At 43.8% G+C, this 13,133-nt stretch overlaps 1 protein-coding gene across 1 annotated transcript in view; it reads right to left on the bottom strand.

Moving 5' to 3' along the window:
* Positions 1-13,133, bottom strand: part of LOC309701531 (NACHT, LRR and PYD domains-containing protein 12-like) — a 123,371-nt gene that overhangs the window by 97,451 nt on the left and 12,787 nt on the right. The window lies entirely within an intron of this gene.

The following is a 13,133-nucleotide window of genomic DNA, read 5'->3' as shown; positions in this document are numbered from 1 at the left end:
ACAAACACAACAAGAGAAAAAACTCTGAATGTTTCACATTGAAGTCGTACATTTCTCATAAAAACAGGACAAAGACTTGAAAAAGTCGTGTTTTTCCTTCCAGGAACCACATGGCTTCACTTTTAAAGGTGAAGTGTGACAGAAATGGACATATTTGAAGTCCAACACCTTTTTCCAGTCACATTATTAAAGCAGACAAACTACAAGCTCATTTTCATTCCAACAAGTCATCTTCTGACCTGGACTAACAACACTGGTCTCTATGTGCAGCTGGCTGTGAGACCAGTGCTCAGGGAGCGTCTACAAAGTGCAACACTGAAAGAACATCACACACTCATTTGCTTCCAGCACTTTCACACAAACATCTACTGTCATTATTGTCACCAAACTCTGTGGATCCTTTATTGCAAATTCAAATGGGATCAAATGGTCAGACAAAAGAGGGTTATGAGGAAATATGATGAAATGTTGTGTATTAGCAGCAACTTATTGAATCTTTTTCCTCAGAAACCAAACAAAATGATTGACAAACATGTTTTTACAACCTCAGTGTTGGACTTGGATCAGCAGGATAAGCTGATGTTTAAAGGCATTTGAGTCTCGCTGTATGAGAGTCCAGTTCTTACTCAATATTTATGGATGATGTTCTTTCAGTGTTGCACTTTGTAGACGCTCCCTGAGCCTCACAGCCAGCTGCACATGGACCAGCTGACATTACCCAGCATTAGAGGCGGCTGTAAAAAATTCATGTTCCCATTTAAATGGTTTTAATTTGAATAAAACGATGTTGATTCATTCAATCCTGAATCGATGTTTAATATAAATGTATTTTGCCAGAATCTCAGGTTAAAGCTCACAAACTATTTCAACAAGCAGCAAACAGCTAAAACAGTAAATGAGAGCAGCTAAACACACAAAGATGGAAACACAGAGCGTGGATCGTTCACTCGACGGCACGTACACGGACACGCCGTCGGGGCTGAAAGTGGACAGCTCACAGATCCTGAAGCTGCAGGTTTCATCTGTCTCCAACCAAAACTGAGTGAAGCAGCAGCAAAAGAAGATCCAAACTCTGCTTCACGTTTGATCAATATGCTCATGAATTCTCTCTGACTTTGGCTGTTCCTGCCTGCACAGCTCTCTCTCTCTCAGTGTACTCCAAGAACAGCTTCAAACATCTGTTTCTGCATCATTCACTGTTTATTAGCCACCAGTCTGCTGTTGTGTTCAGTGCTGTCGGCCTCTGACAGTAAAGCCTCATTTCTGCTGTTCCATGGAAACTTTTTAAAATGATGACAGATTACAAACTCTCAGCTGAGTCTGTAATCAAACCTCTGTAACTTTGCTTCACTTCAGCAGCATCAGCTCATGTTCACATGTTGGTTCATGGTTTGCTTCAGTTTTTGATCGACTGCAGAACATTTTGAAGGTTATCTGCTATAAAAAGCCAGAAGAGGAAAATCTGCTTCATGTGTTTCTGTTTGATCCTCAGTGACTTTGACACAAAGGCCTCTGCTGTGATGATCACACCTCTGATCAAGTCTCACAGTGTCACAACTGATAAATGATCAGAGTTAGAATATTTCTGACTGTCTGCTGTGTGCCGTGACCTTTGACCTGCTAAAGACAGTCAGCTGTGGATTATTCATTGTTGTGTCTGATACTTAGAACTGTGAGGAAGAAGCTACACAGTTAATCAGGGTCCCCTCTCTCTGAATCAGGAAAGGTGGGCAGGCCGCGTGTGGGCCGCGGGCCATACGTTGAGTATCACTGTTTGAAATGTGAACATTGTTCTGCTGCAGTCAATGGACTAAACCAGAGAAGAAGAAAACAGACTTTACCATGAAGATCCTCAGTGTGGATCAGTATAATATCAGCCTGATGTCTGCAGTTTAGTGTCAGCACAACTTTCACATCATATTCATCTCAGCACAACTAAAACATGCTGACTGACCTCAGAGTTTCAAGTTTACATCCTGGACTCTCCAGGAAACCACACAGATGCTTCACTCCTGGATCCTGCAGCTTGTTCTTAGTTGAAGAAGAGGAGTCATTACCCAGGTTCAGCTCTCTCAGATGGGAGGGGTTGGACTTCAGTGCTGCTGCCAGATAATCACAGCTGATCTCTGACAAACCACAGTTCCACAATCTGTATAAAGAATGAAAGATGTAAGTTTATTAGACAAAGTGCTTGAAATCATTCAGTGTTTCATCATCTGTTCAGAGCTGAAGAAGGTTCAGAATGTAGAAGTTTAGAAAATGGAAACTCCAAACAGCTGAAGCCAACAGGAAGCAGCTTCAAACAAACACAACAAGAGAAAAAACTCTGAATGTTTCACATTAAAGTCGTACATTTCTCATAAAAACAGGACAAAGACTTGAAAAAGTCGTGTTTTTCCTTCCAGGAACCACATGGCTTCACTTTTAAAGGTGAAGTGTGACAGAAATGGACATATTTGAAGTCCAACACCTTTTTCCAGTCACATTATTAAAGCAGACAAACTGATGATGACATCTCTGGGGTCTGATTAATAGAAAAAAAATGTCTTTGAGACCTTTTGTAACTGACAAACTCTTCATCTGCTAACAACACTGAGTTGAATCTCCATGGCTGATAGTTGGAGCAGGCATCAGGAATACACATTGAAAAAACAAGAGGAGAAATCACCAGAGTCTTATAATCACATTCTGTAACTAAAGGGAGACGTTTTTCTATACAAATATATGTTTTATGGACATTAGAAAAAAAGAGTATTGACGTGAAGCAGGATTATGAAATCTCCATACATCAGCCAGCCCATAATTATCAAGAAAGCTCTGAATGACGCATGCTGACTTTGGACTAAGTGTACTTTTGTGTGAACTGTGGTCCATAGCAGATAATGAGCAGTTTAGGTCTCCCTCAAAGATGATATTGTGTGATGACATATTGGGGAGCCGCGCAAAGACATTAGTGAAAAATCTGTGATCGTCCCAATTAGAGGCGTAGATATTTGCTAAGATCAAATGAAAACCATAAACTATATTTTCTGCACTTAAAATCGACAGTGCGCCTTATGGATGAATTCTGGTTGTGCTTACTGACCTCGAACCGATTTTATGTGCTACACGGCGCTCAGAAACCTTTCAAAAGATGTTTTGGTACGACTTTGCTCAGCTACGAGGCCGCACCGCTTGATGGATTGTTGGAGCATTACAGCTACGAGGAGCCTCGCGGAGTGATACGTACTCTGCTTCAACGTAATATTACTGTATTGAGTGTGTATAAGGACCATAAATGGCACCTGTAAGAGACACGGTTACAAAGAGGGTTTCAAACTCCAGGCTGTCAGTCACGCAGTAGAACCTGGGAACAGAGCAGCTGCTTGTTATTATGCTCAGCGTCTGTTTACATTTTGACTGCACGATTGTGAGCTTTTTGTTATGCACAAACACAACATTGTTTTCTTTTATTTATGGAGCATTATTATTTAATAAATGCTGATCATTTATTCCTGAGTAATTGTTTCATGTACATCTACGCTGTATGTTAATAAATGTGCCTGTGTGAGATTTGGGACACAGCTTTGACTAAGAACTCTCTTTTTGTTCGAACTTTCTGGCTTTAAAAATATCGAGATATATATCGTATATCGCCATCCAGCTAAAGAATATCGAGATATGAACTTTGGGTCATATCGCCCAGTCGTAATATTGCAATAGGTTGTCCGTTAAACTCAAGCGGGGCTTGGGCCCTGGCACGGCGTAGCCACACAATCCTGGTAGTAGTGACGCTCGGCTATGACGGCGTGCGGGTTACCGGCTGGCTTTCTCAGGATAGGGCTCCTGTGTGAGCGGTCGACAATAACGTCTTTATCCATACCCAGCACTTCACGTAGTAGCACGGATACGGCCGTGGAGGAGCTCGAGTCCAGGCCCTCTGGGATCCCTATGATGTGGATGTTAGCTCTCCGCTTCCTGCCTTCATCACATTTATCCTTCAGGTCAGACAGCTCCTCCTTCATACTCTCTACTGTAGACTGCAGGGTGGTCACCTCATCGCTCCACATTGACAGCCCATCCTCAGCTTCTTTCACTCTAACCTTTACTCCATCAACTTCGCCGCACGTCGCCGCCATGCTGTTAGTGATCTCATTTCTCAGTCCTTGCACGTCAGCCCTTATATTGTCAAAATCTTCTTTCAATGCATTTCTGACTTCTTCTTTTAACAGCGTACTAATGTCCTCTTTAATGGATTGAAGAAGCTCCAGTTTTAGAGCAGTAGGATCCACATCACGCGCGTCTGTTGAGTCTGCTCTTCAGCGGCCGTAGAGCTGGACGCTGCCCTTTGGCCATCATCGATACTCTCGCCCGAGATCGCACCGGGGCTAAAATATTCACCTGCTCAGCTGTTTTTGATCAGTTTGAGCCTGTGTGGTTTGATCAGGTGGAGGAACGATGTGATGCTATAAAGACATCATCTTGTCCAAATGATGTTGTTCCAACACGTGTTTAAAAAGATTTTAAAGGTTGTTGGTTCCGACATCTTAGCGATTTTTAACAGCAGTCTTAGTTCAGGTGTTGTACAGCCTGTTTTAAACATGCTGTTGTACAGCCTGTACTAAAAACCTGATCTGGATCCTCTGTCCGCTCAAATTTCAGGCCTATTTCAAAGCTTCCCTTCCTGTCGAAGATTTTGTAAAAGATTATATTTGTTCAGCTGCAATCTGTTGTAAAGGTTTCAGTCTGGTTTTAAAGCTCTTCACAGCACTGAAACTGCACTTTGAAAAGTTCTTAATGATCTTTTATCAGCCACTGATCAGGAGACTCAGCTGTGCTTTTGGATCTGACTGCTGCCTTGACCACAGCATCTTGACCTCACCATTGGAGCATGGCGGCATCAAGGGCGCTCTATTAGACTGGTTCAGCTCTTTTATTAAATCGCATTATTACATTTGGGGCTTATATTTGACGGCAATTTGAAAAACAGCTGAGCTCAGTTGTACAGCGGTCTTTCTTCAAACTGAGGCTTTTATCTAAGGTGAGATCATTTATATCTTTTAAAAACCTTGAACGGGCGATCCACGTTTTCATGACGTCCCAGCTGGATTATTGTAACTCCTTATATGTTGGAGTTAGTGGGACCTGCCTGGCAAGACTGCAGCTGGTCCAGAAAGCTGCAGCTCGTCTTCTGACACAAGCTCAAAGACATTTATCGTCCCAACAACCACATATACGCTGGTCCCTCGCTGTAACACAGTTCACCTTTGGCGGCCTCGCTGTTTCGCTGATCTTTTTTGTGCAATTTTGCATGTTTTTGTTTTTTACAGCGCATTGTGTTCTGCGTCCTGATTGGCTGTAGACCATTGTCAGCCAATCTCGTGCCGTGTCTCCTGTACAGTACAGAATGTGTTCAAATTTACAGCAGTGTGACTCTGCAGTGCTGCACTGTATGTTTGTACGTTTTGTCCCAACAAACAACAATGATGACGAGACGTTTTGCACCTGTGGTAGCAGCCAAAGGCAGAGGAAGATGCTGACCATCATAGTTTCAACAAGGAGGCAAAAAGGTTGTAACTGTCCACAACAAGAACATCGTAAGGATGGAGTCAGCTTTGGCTTTGTGGCTCAGTGACCGCAGGAAAAAGAACATCGTGCTGGACACCAACATTATCTGCAGAAAAACTCAAAAGCTTTATGAAACTTTACCTGACAGCGAGGAGCCCAGGCCATGGACGAGTGCTCCTCACACAGAAGCTCATTTAATGCCAGCAAAGGCTGATTTGACACATTTCAGAAACACTTTGCTTTCACTCTTTAATAATGAACTTATTTTTCTATGAAGGTTTGAACTTTGTTTAAACAAGAGAGAAAAGTGTGAAAATGTTCATGCCTGTCTGAGAAAAGTGTAGAAAGTGTGCAGTGAGGGTTTAACTGCCTTAAAACTTCTATAATACTTGTAAAACATAAAGCTGCTACTTCATTCTGAGACTTATTTTTAGAACGTAACTCGATAAACGAGCGACCGCAGTACTGTATTGTGTTTATTTTGAAAACTCTCAACAGGATCTTCAGATTTATTTTGAAAGCTTTATCTGGAAAACACAAACACATAAGCAGGAAACAAAGAGCGTGATATGAAACGATAGACGTTTTCATATGGTCATCATATATACATCGTTCTATCGAACAGCCCCAGCTCCTGCTGTCAGTCTCTGTAAATCTGCTCTGAAAACACATTTGTATTCACTGGCTTTTAATACAGCATGAGAGTTATTTGATATTTGATGTGTGATATTAATATTAGGAGTTATTTTAATAGTTATCTTGGATTCTTGTACAGCACTGTGGTCAACGCTGCTGCTGTAATTAATGTGCTATAAACACATAAACAATCTGCAGTTAAACATCCAAAACTAAAGATGTGATCGCTGCCTTTAGAAAATGTGCTGATGCACAAGATATCAGCTCCATTAAGGTGGAATGTGGCCGTGTTAGAAACATGTTGGAAGAAGTTTGAAGCTGAAACTGTGAAGCTGAGAGTGAAAGAGCTCCAGTGTCTGTCACAGGAAACTTTCTTATTTCCACACTGATGAAAGCATCAAGCTTTGATTTCCTGCTGCTTTTATTGAGTCACACTGTGAAACTGAGCCACAGCTGAACCAGCATCCCTGTACAGCAGACACTTACAGCGCTTGGCTGCTTCCATTGGACCCTCTGCACAGAGCTTCAGTTTCCTCTTCTGGTCCCAAAGTGCAGAACAACAAGGTTTCAAACAGCTTCGTTCCAGCAGCATCAGCCACAGACATGCATAGAGAATCCTTTGGTTGTGTTGTGTGTTTGCATATCTGCTGTGTTGCTTTGTGAGGATGGATCATCTCCTGCAGCTCCAGATAAACAAGCTGGACCTGAACCTGGTAGCTTCACTTAGAAGACACTTGTGACGGGAACGTGTGAGAAGTTTTGTGCAGACAAGTGTGGATTTAGAGTGTGGGACGAGCTCTCCACAGTCTTTGTGGAGATCCACATTCTGCATACTGCCTGTGAGAAGCTGCAGACATTTGTCCTCCAAATCCACTGAGCAGCTGCTCGTGGTGGTATTAGCTTCATGTGTGCGTGTTAGCATGAAGCCTCGGTCACACTCTGCTGTGGACACGGTCACGGACAGCTGGACGCCTGATGGACGAGTCGTCCTTCCTGTTAAACTTCTTTGAGCATGAGAATAGCATAAGAAGCTCAGTGGACACTGTTCAGGGTTTTAACTCTCGCTTTCTGATGGGTTTAGATTTTATTATTGTCATTTGTATTAGGAAATATTTAACCATATATTCTTAGAGGTGTATAATCAATTGTGTAGTGATAGGATGTGTGATCTTTAGCAGGCTGCAGGGGCTTGGTGTGTATTCCACACTAGAATGCACACCCACATCCTGGGAGCACGAGAGAGGTCGTACCTTCTCTTATTGTTTTATGGCAGGATTAACGTAGCTACGTCTGTTCTAGTCTAAGTGCTTTTTGTTTAGATGAACTGCTGGACTTCCTCACCATGTTATCTAGGGTGAACCATCTAGGGTGAAGGGGGGTCTACCCTCTTCCTGACCAAGGATGTTATATGACCCTTTGATCAGCAGTACCACACACACACACACACACACACACACACACACACACACACACACACACACACACAGTATTCTTTGTTCACATGTATACCTATGTGAGATGCTATATGTTAATGACCCTATGCATATTCATGTAACCACAATAAAAGGAGTGCTATGGGGAGCCTGGCTGAGAGTCTGATGGTGGTCAAGTGGTGGAACGACGCTTGGCTCCAGCCAGGTCTCCCTCATGCATGAGTAAACCAGAGAACTTTGGTGCCTTGTGTCTTGCTTTTTGCTGCGTAGCAGATTGTCCTTAACGTTCCAGTGGATAGGTTCAAACTACAAACCTATCATTAATTGGTCCTTCGAGAGCCGGATCCCTGGAGTCGACATTCACCGAGGGGAAAAGAGACACGCCGACAGACTGACGTCAGCCAGGACTTATAGAGGTCCTGCAGCAAAGTCCCGAGGCGTGAGAATTCGTCATCGAGCCGGTGGATTAGCCGTCTGTTTTTTCTCCTCGATGGATGACGATTGACGGGATTCGGGACTGATGCTACTCGCAATAAGCAACACCAAGTAGGTATGTGAAAAATCTAAGCCACTGTGTGAGGCTGAGTTGTAAAGTCTTTATCACTGTGTGCGATAAAGCGTGTAGTCACTGTGTGCGACTATTCTTTGCCGCTGTGTGCAGCAAAGCGCGCATCCACTGTGTGAGGTTGCGTTGAAAGTCTTTATCACTGTGTGCGATAAAGCGCGTGATCACTGCTATGTAAGTCTTTGCCACTGTGTGCGACAAAGCACGCAGTCACTGTGTGAGACTGCGTTGAGACAATAGGCCTAATTTTTGTTGTTTGTGTATGAGGATATTTTTTGTTGTTGTTGTTGTTGTGTGAGTGTGTGCGGAGCAGAACACGTGGTCTGTGACGTCGGCAGCTGTTGTTGTTATTATGGGTTCCCAAGCAACCAAGAGTGTGTCAGAGGGTGACGAGAAGTTTATGGTGAAATTCGCTCCCGGTAGCGCAAAGTATTTAGGACATTGGCGCAAGAAATATGATTTTGAAGGTAAATTGGTTGTAGGACAATGTCAAATGTTAGTAGACCAGTTGACAGTGAAAGCAGCTTGTGCGACAGGGAAATTGAAACAGGAGAGAGAGTTACAAGTGGCGTCCGCTAAATTGTGGTTAGAACAGGCGCAGAAGAGACAGGAGGCAGTGACTATATATACTGACAGTCAGTATGCATATGCTACACTTCATTTCTTTGCCGCTCAGTGGTCAAGACGAGGCATGACAACATCAACAGGTAAACCTGTGGAGCATGCGACATTGTTGCAGGCCCTGTTGAAAGCAGTCTTACTGCCTAGTAAAGTTGCGGTTTGTAAATGTGCAGCACACACACGTGGCACTGACCCCATTGTACTAGGCAACGCCTTTGCAGATAAAATTGCAAAGGAAGCGGCCCTTGGAACACATGGGGTTCATGTTCTGGCGTCACAGGAGCAAACTACGCCCATCACACATGATGTGTTAGCAGACATGCAGTCACACTCACCTCCAGCTGAGAAGCAGCTGTGGCTCACTAAAGGAGCAAGCCTGCGAGGTGATGTCTACTATCTTTGTGATAAACCTATATTGCCTAAGAACCTATATAGGACTGCTGCAAGTTTGAGCCACGGGCTCTGCCATGTCTCGACAGCTGGGATGGTGGCAGCAGTCGAACGGCAGTTTTTCACACTGGGATTCAATGCTTATTCAAAACATTTTTGTAAAGCATGTTTAATATGTTGTAAACATAATGCTCAGGGAAACCTCAGACCTAGGAGAGGAAAGTTTCCCAGACCCAGCTACCCATTTGAAGTAATCCATATGGATTTCATTGAGTTGTCTAACTGTAACACCTACAGGTACTGCCTGGTGATTGTGTGCCCGTTCTCAAAGTGGGTAGAAGTTGTCCCCACTAAGAAAGCAGATGCTATTTCAGTGGCTAAAGTGATATGCAAAAATGTGATCCCAGAGCATGGGATCCCCCAGACTATTTACAGTGACAATGGTCCTCATTTTGTGAATGAAGTAATTGAGAAAATGTCACAACATCTGGGGATAACGCTGAAAAACCATTGCTCATATCACCCACAAAGTGCAGGGCTGGTTGAAAGGACTAATGGCACAGTAAAGCTGAGACTCAGGAAAACAATGGAGGAAACAGGCAGAACATGGGTAGACTGCATTGAGCTAGTGAAAATGTATATGAGAATCACGCCAACTGATAATGGCCTAACGCCTTTTGAAATAATATATGGCAGGCCATTTAGAGTTCCAGTGTTTTGTAATGATAATGATAAAGCAGAAGAAGAAAACACACTAGCAGACTGGATGATTAAAATGCTGAAAAGCAAAGAAGTCATGAGTGCAAATAATCTGCCAGATGATTCTGTTTCTGTACAGGAAGAACGTCTGAAGCCAGGGGACTGGGTACTGATAAAGGTCATAAAGAGGAAGTGCTGGTCGAAGCCACGGTGGGACGGACCATACCAGGCTCTGCTGACAACACCAACTGCTGTGAAGATTGCAGAACGACCCACCTGGATACACCAAAGCCACTGCAAAAAGGTGACACACATCCAGGCCAGCTCGGAGTAAGTGGCAGGAAGACCGGGTACAAAGGGGGGGAAAGCCTCTAGGGCCCTTCGTCTCAATCCGGTGAAGAAACCAACTGAGCCACAGGTACTCATCAGAATGGCTGGTAAAGTGTTGTCTACCCTGCTGGGTGTAATGGCTTTGATGTCATCATGGTCAGCTGTGGAGACCCTGTATGTCCAAGGAAACCACACCCAATACCCTCATGGCTATTCTACAAACTTTTGGTGGCAGTTTATGAATACAACTGCTCACTTGAACAATAGGACGGACTGCTATGTGTGTGCTCATATGCCGTTATCCGCATATACATCTGGACTGTGGCCGTACAGCATACCAGAGGACAGGAGTTGGTGTCTGTTGGGCTTAGCAACTCATCCTGGCAACAGAGTCCTCTGGTCCCAGGCCAACTATAGTACACCTCTGAACATCACCTGGAGTAAGTCGCCACTTATAGATGTGAATTGTTCTGAGCAAACTGACTTATTGGCCTGGCCTCAAGTGTCAGACCCACTGCCAGACATAATATTGCTGAACAAGCTGAATACAGCTCAACTGCCGTTGTGTGTGATGAACAATGGATCACTGTCAGTGGGGGAGCTGCCGCTTCGTTTATGTGGATACATATACACCTACTGCCCTCCAGAGAATGAGAGCAGGTGTATGAAATGCTTGACCAGTGCAAAGTGAGCTGAGAACTTGACATTAAGGAGGACTGAATGCAAGTCCAACCGGGCTTACAGGATACCAGTAAAAGCAAAGAGTCAGAAGTGGACAGGATGTGCAAGGATGGTGCCGAGCAGTAAAGGAACAAGAGTTTTGGCTGATTGGTATTTCTTGTGTGGACATAAAGCCTATCTATCACTCCCTGAGGGATGGGGAGGATTGTGTGCCGTGGTGAAGTTATCGGATCATGTCTTCTTCATGGACAGAGTTGAACATCACCCTAGCAACCGACGGAAGCGTGAGGTGAATATAGCCTCACCTAACTCTTTTGGAGTGACAGTAGACACTGGAGTGCCACGAGAATTCCGCATTTGGAGTGGAGGAGCTAAATTCTTCCAAAGTTTGATCCCAAACATCGGAGTTGCAGAGGTGCGGGATCATGTGGAGATCAACCAATATGCCTTACTGCGACACATTAATCTCACTAAGACTCTGGGAACAGCCTTAGCGGAGGAGCAAAAGGCCATCAGAACGATGGTACTGCAGAACAGGCTGACCCTAGACTTGATAACAGCATCACAAGGAGGAGTGTGTAAGCTGATTGGAGAGACATGTTGTACGTTTATTCCGGATGGATATACGACTGGAGGAGACATCTATGAGGCACTGCAGAACTTAACTGCTCTGCAGAAATATGTGGCGGACCACACATCAGGAGGAGACACATCACAAGGCTGGATAGCCTGGTTGACATCTGGACCATGGTGGAATATGTTTCTAAAGTTTTTGACTCCCATTCTTACATTATTGGCTTTGCTTTGCTTGTTTACAGGTTGCATTTTGCCATGTGTAAGATCGATGGTGAATAAAATGATTGCTAACACCTTTACCAATTCCATACTGTTGCAGCAGAGTGACATGGATGCTAAGGCTAATATGTGTGTATGAAATGAAGCCTGCACTGAAAATGTTGACAAGTGGTGTAGAGCTGAAGATATATATATGCCGTATAGCCTTAAAAAATGACAATACAGGGTGGTGATGATGGGTTTAGATTTTATTATTGTCATTTGTATTAGGAAATATTTAACCATATATTCTTAGAGGTGTATAATCAATTGTGTAGTGATAGGATGTGTGATCTTTAGCAGGCTGCAGGGGCTTGGTGTGTATTCCACACTGGAATGCACACCCACATCCTGGGAGCACGAGAGAGGTCGTACCTTCTCTTATTGTTTTATGGTAGGATTAACGTAGCTACGTCTGTTCTAGTCTAAGTGCTTTTTGTTTAGATGAACTGCTGGACTTCCTCACCATGTTATCTAGGGTGAACCATCTAGGGTGAAGGGGGGTCTACCCTCTTCCTGACCAAGGATGTTATATGACCCTTTGATCAGCAGTACCACACACACACACACACACACACACACACACACACACACACAGTATTCTTTGTTCACATGTATACCTATGTGAGATGCTATATGTTAATGACCCTATGCATATTCATGTAACCACAATAAAAGGAGTGCTATGGGGAGCCTGGCTGAGAGTCTGATGGTGGTCAAGTGGTGGAACGACGCTTGGCTCCAGCCAGGTCTCCCTCATGCATGAGTAAACCAGAGAACTTTGGTGCCTTGTGTCTTGCTTTTTGCTGCGTAGCAGATTGTCCTTAACGTTCCAGTGGATAGGTTCAAACTACAAACCTATCACTTTCACTTCAGCTTCACCAACAACAGCACAAGCAGAGCAGCCCACTGCCTGCATGGCTGGGACAGCGCCCCCTGGTGACTGTAAACCACTACAACACGTAGACGGCCATCTGCAGGCTGGATGTAGCACCACCGCAGAGACGTGCTGCAGCTCTGTTTAGTTACCCAGCTGACAGCAGAGGCTGTAGTTTACTGTTACCAACATGGAAAACTGAAGCTTCACCAGCTGGAGCTACAGAGCTGGAGAACAAAGGAGACTGAGAGGCCAGAATGATGTGGGAGGAAATAGGGCTGAACGATTATGGAAAATAATCTAATTGCGATTTTTTTGCCCCAATATTGCGATTGCGATGCGATATGCGATTATTTTTTAAGGTCTTTGTCTTCTGTATTATTAAACAAAGACAAGCAATACATCATATAGTATGGCCAATACTATATTACATTAATTTTAAACTGTTCTTTCCTGGAAGACAGACCTCTGTTATGATGACATGAGGTGATGCATGAATTGATGACTGACATTTTTATTT

The sequence above is a fragment of the Aulonocara stuartgranti genome (genome assembly GCF_965226115.1).
Source record: "Aulonocara stuartgranti genome assembly, chromosome: 23".
NCBI classification, from domain to species: Eukaryota; Metazoa; Chordata; class Actinopteri; order Cichliformes; family Cichlidae; genus Aulonocara; species Aulonocara stuartgranti.
Note: the sequence above shows the minus strand (reverse complement) of the source record. Positions and strands in the feature narration are given on the sequence as shown.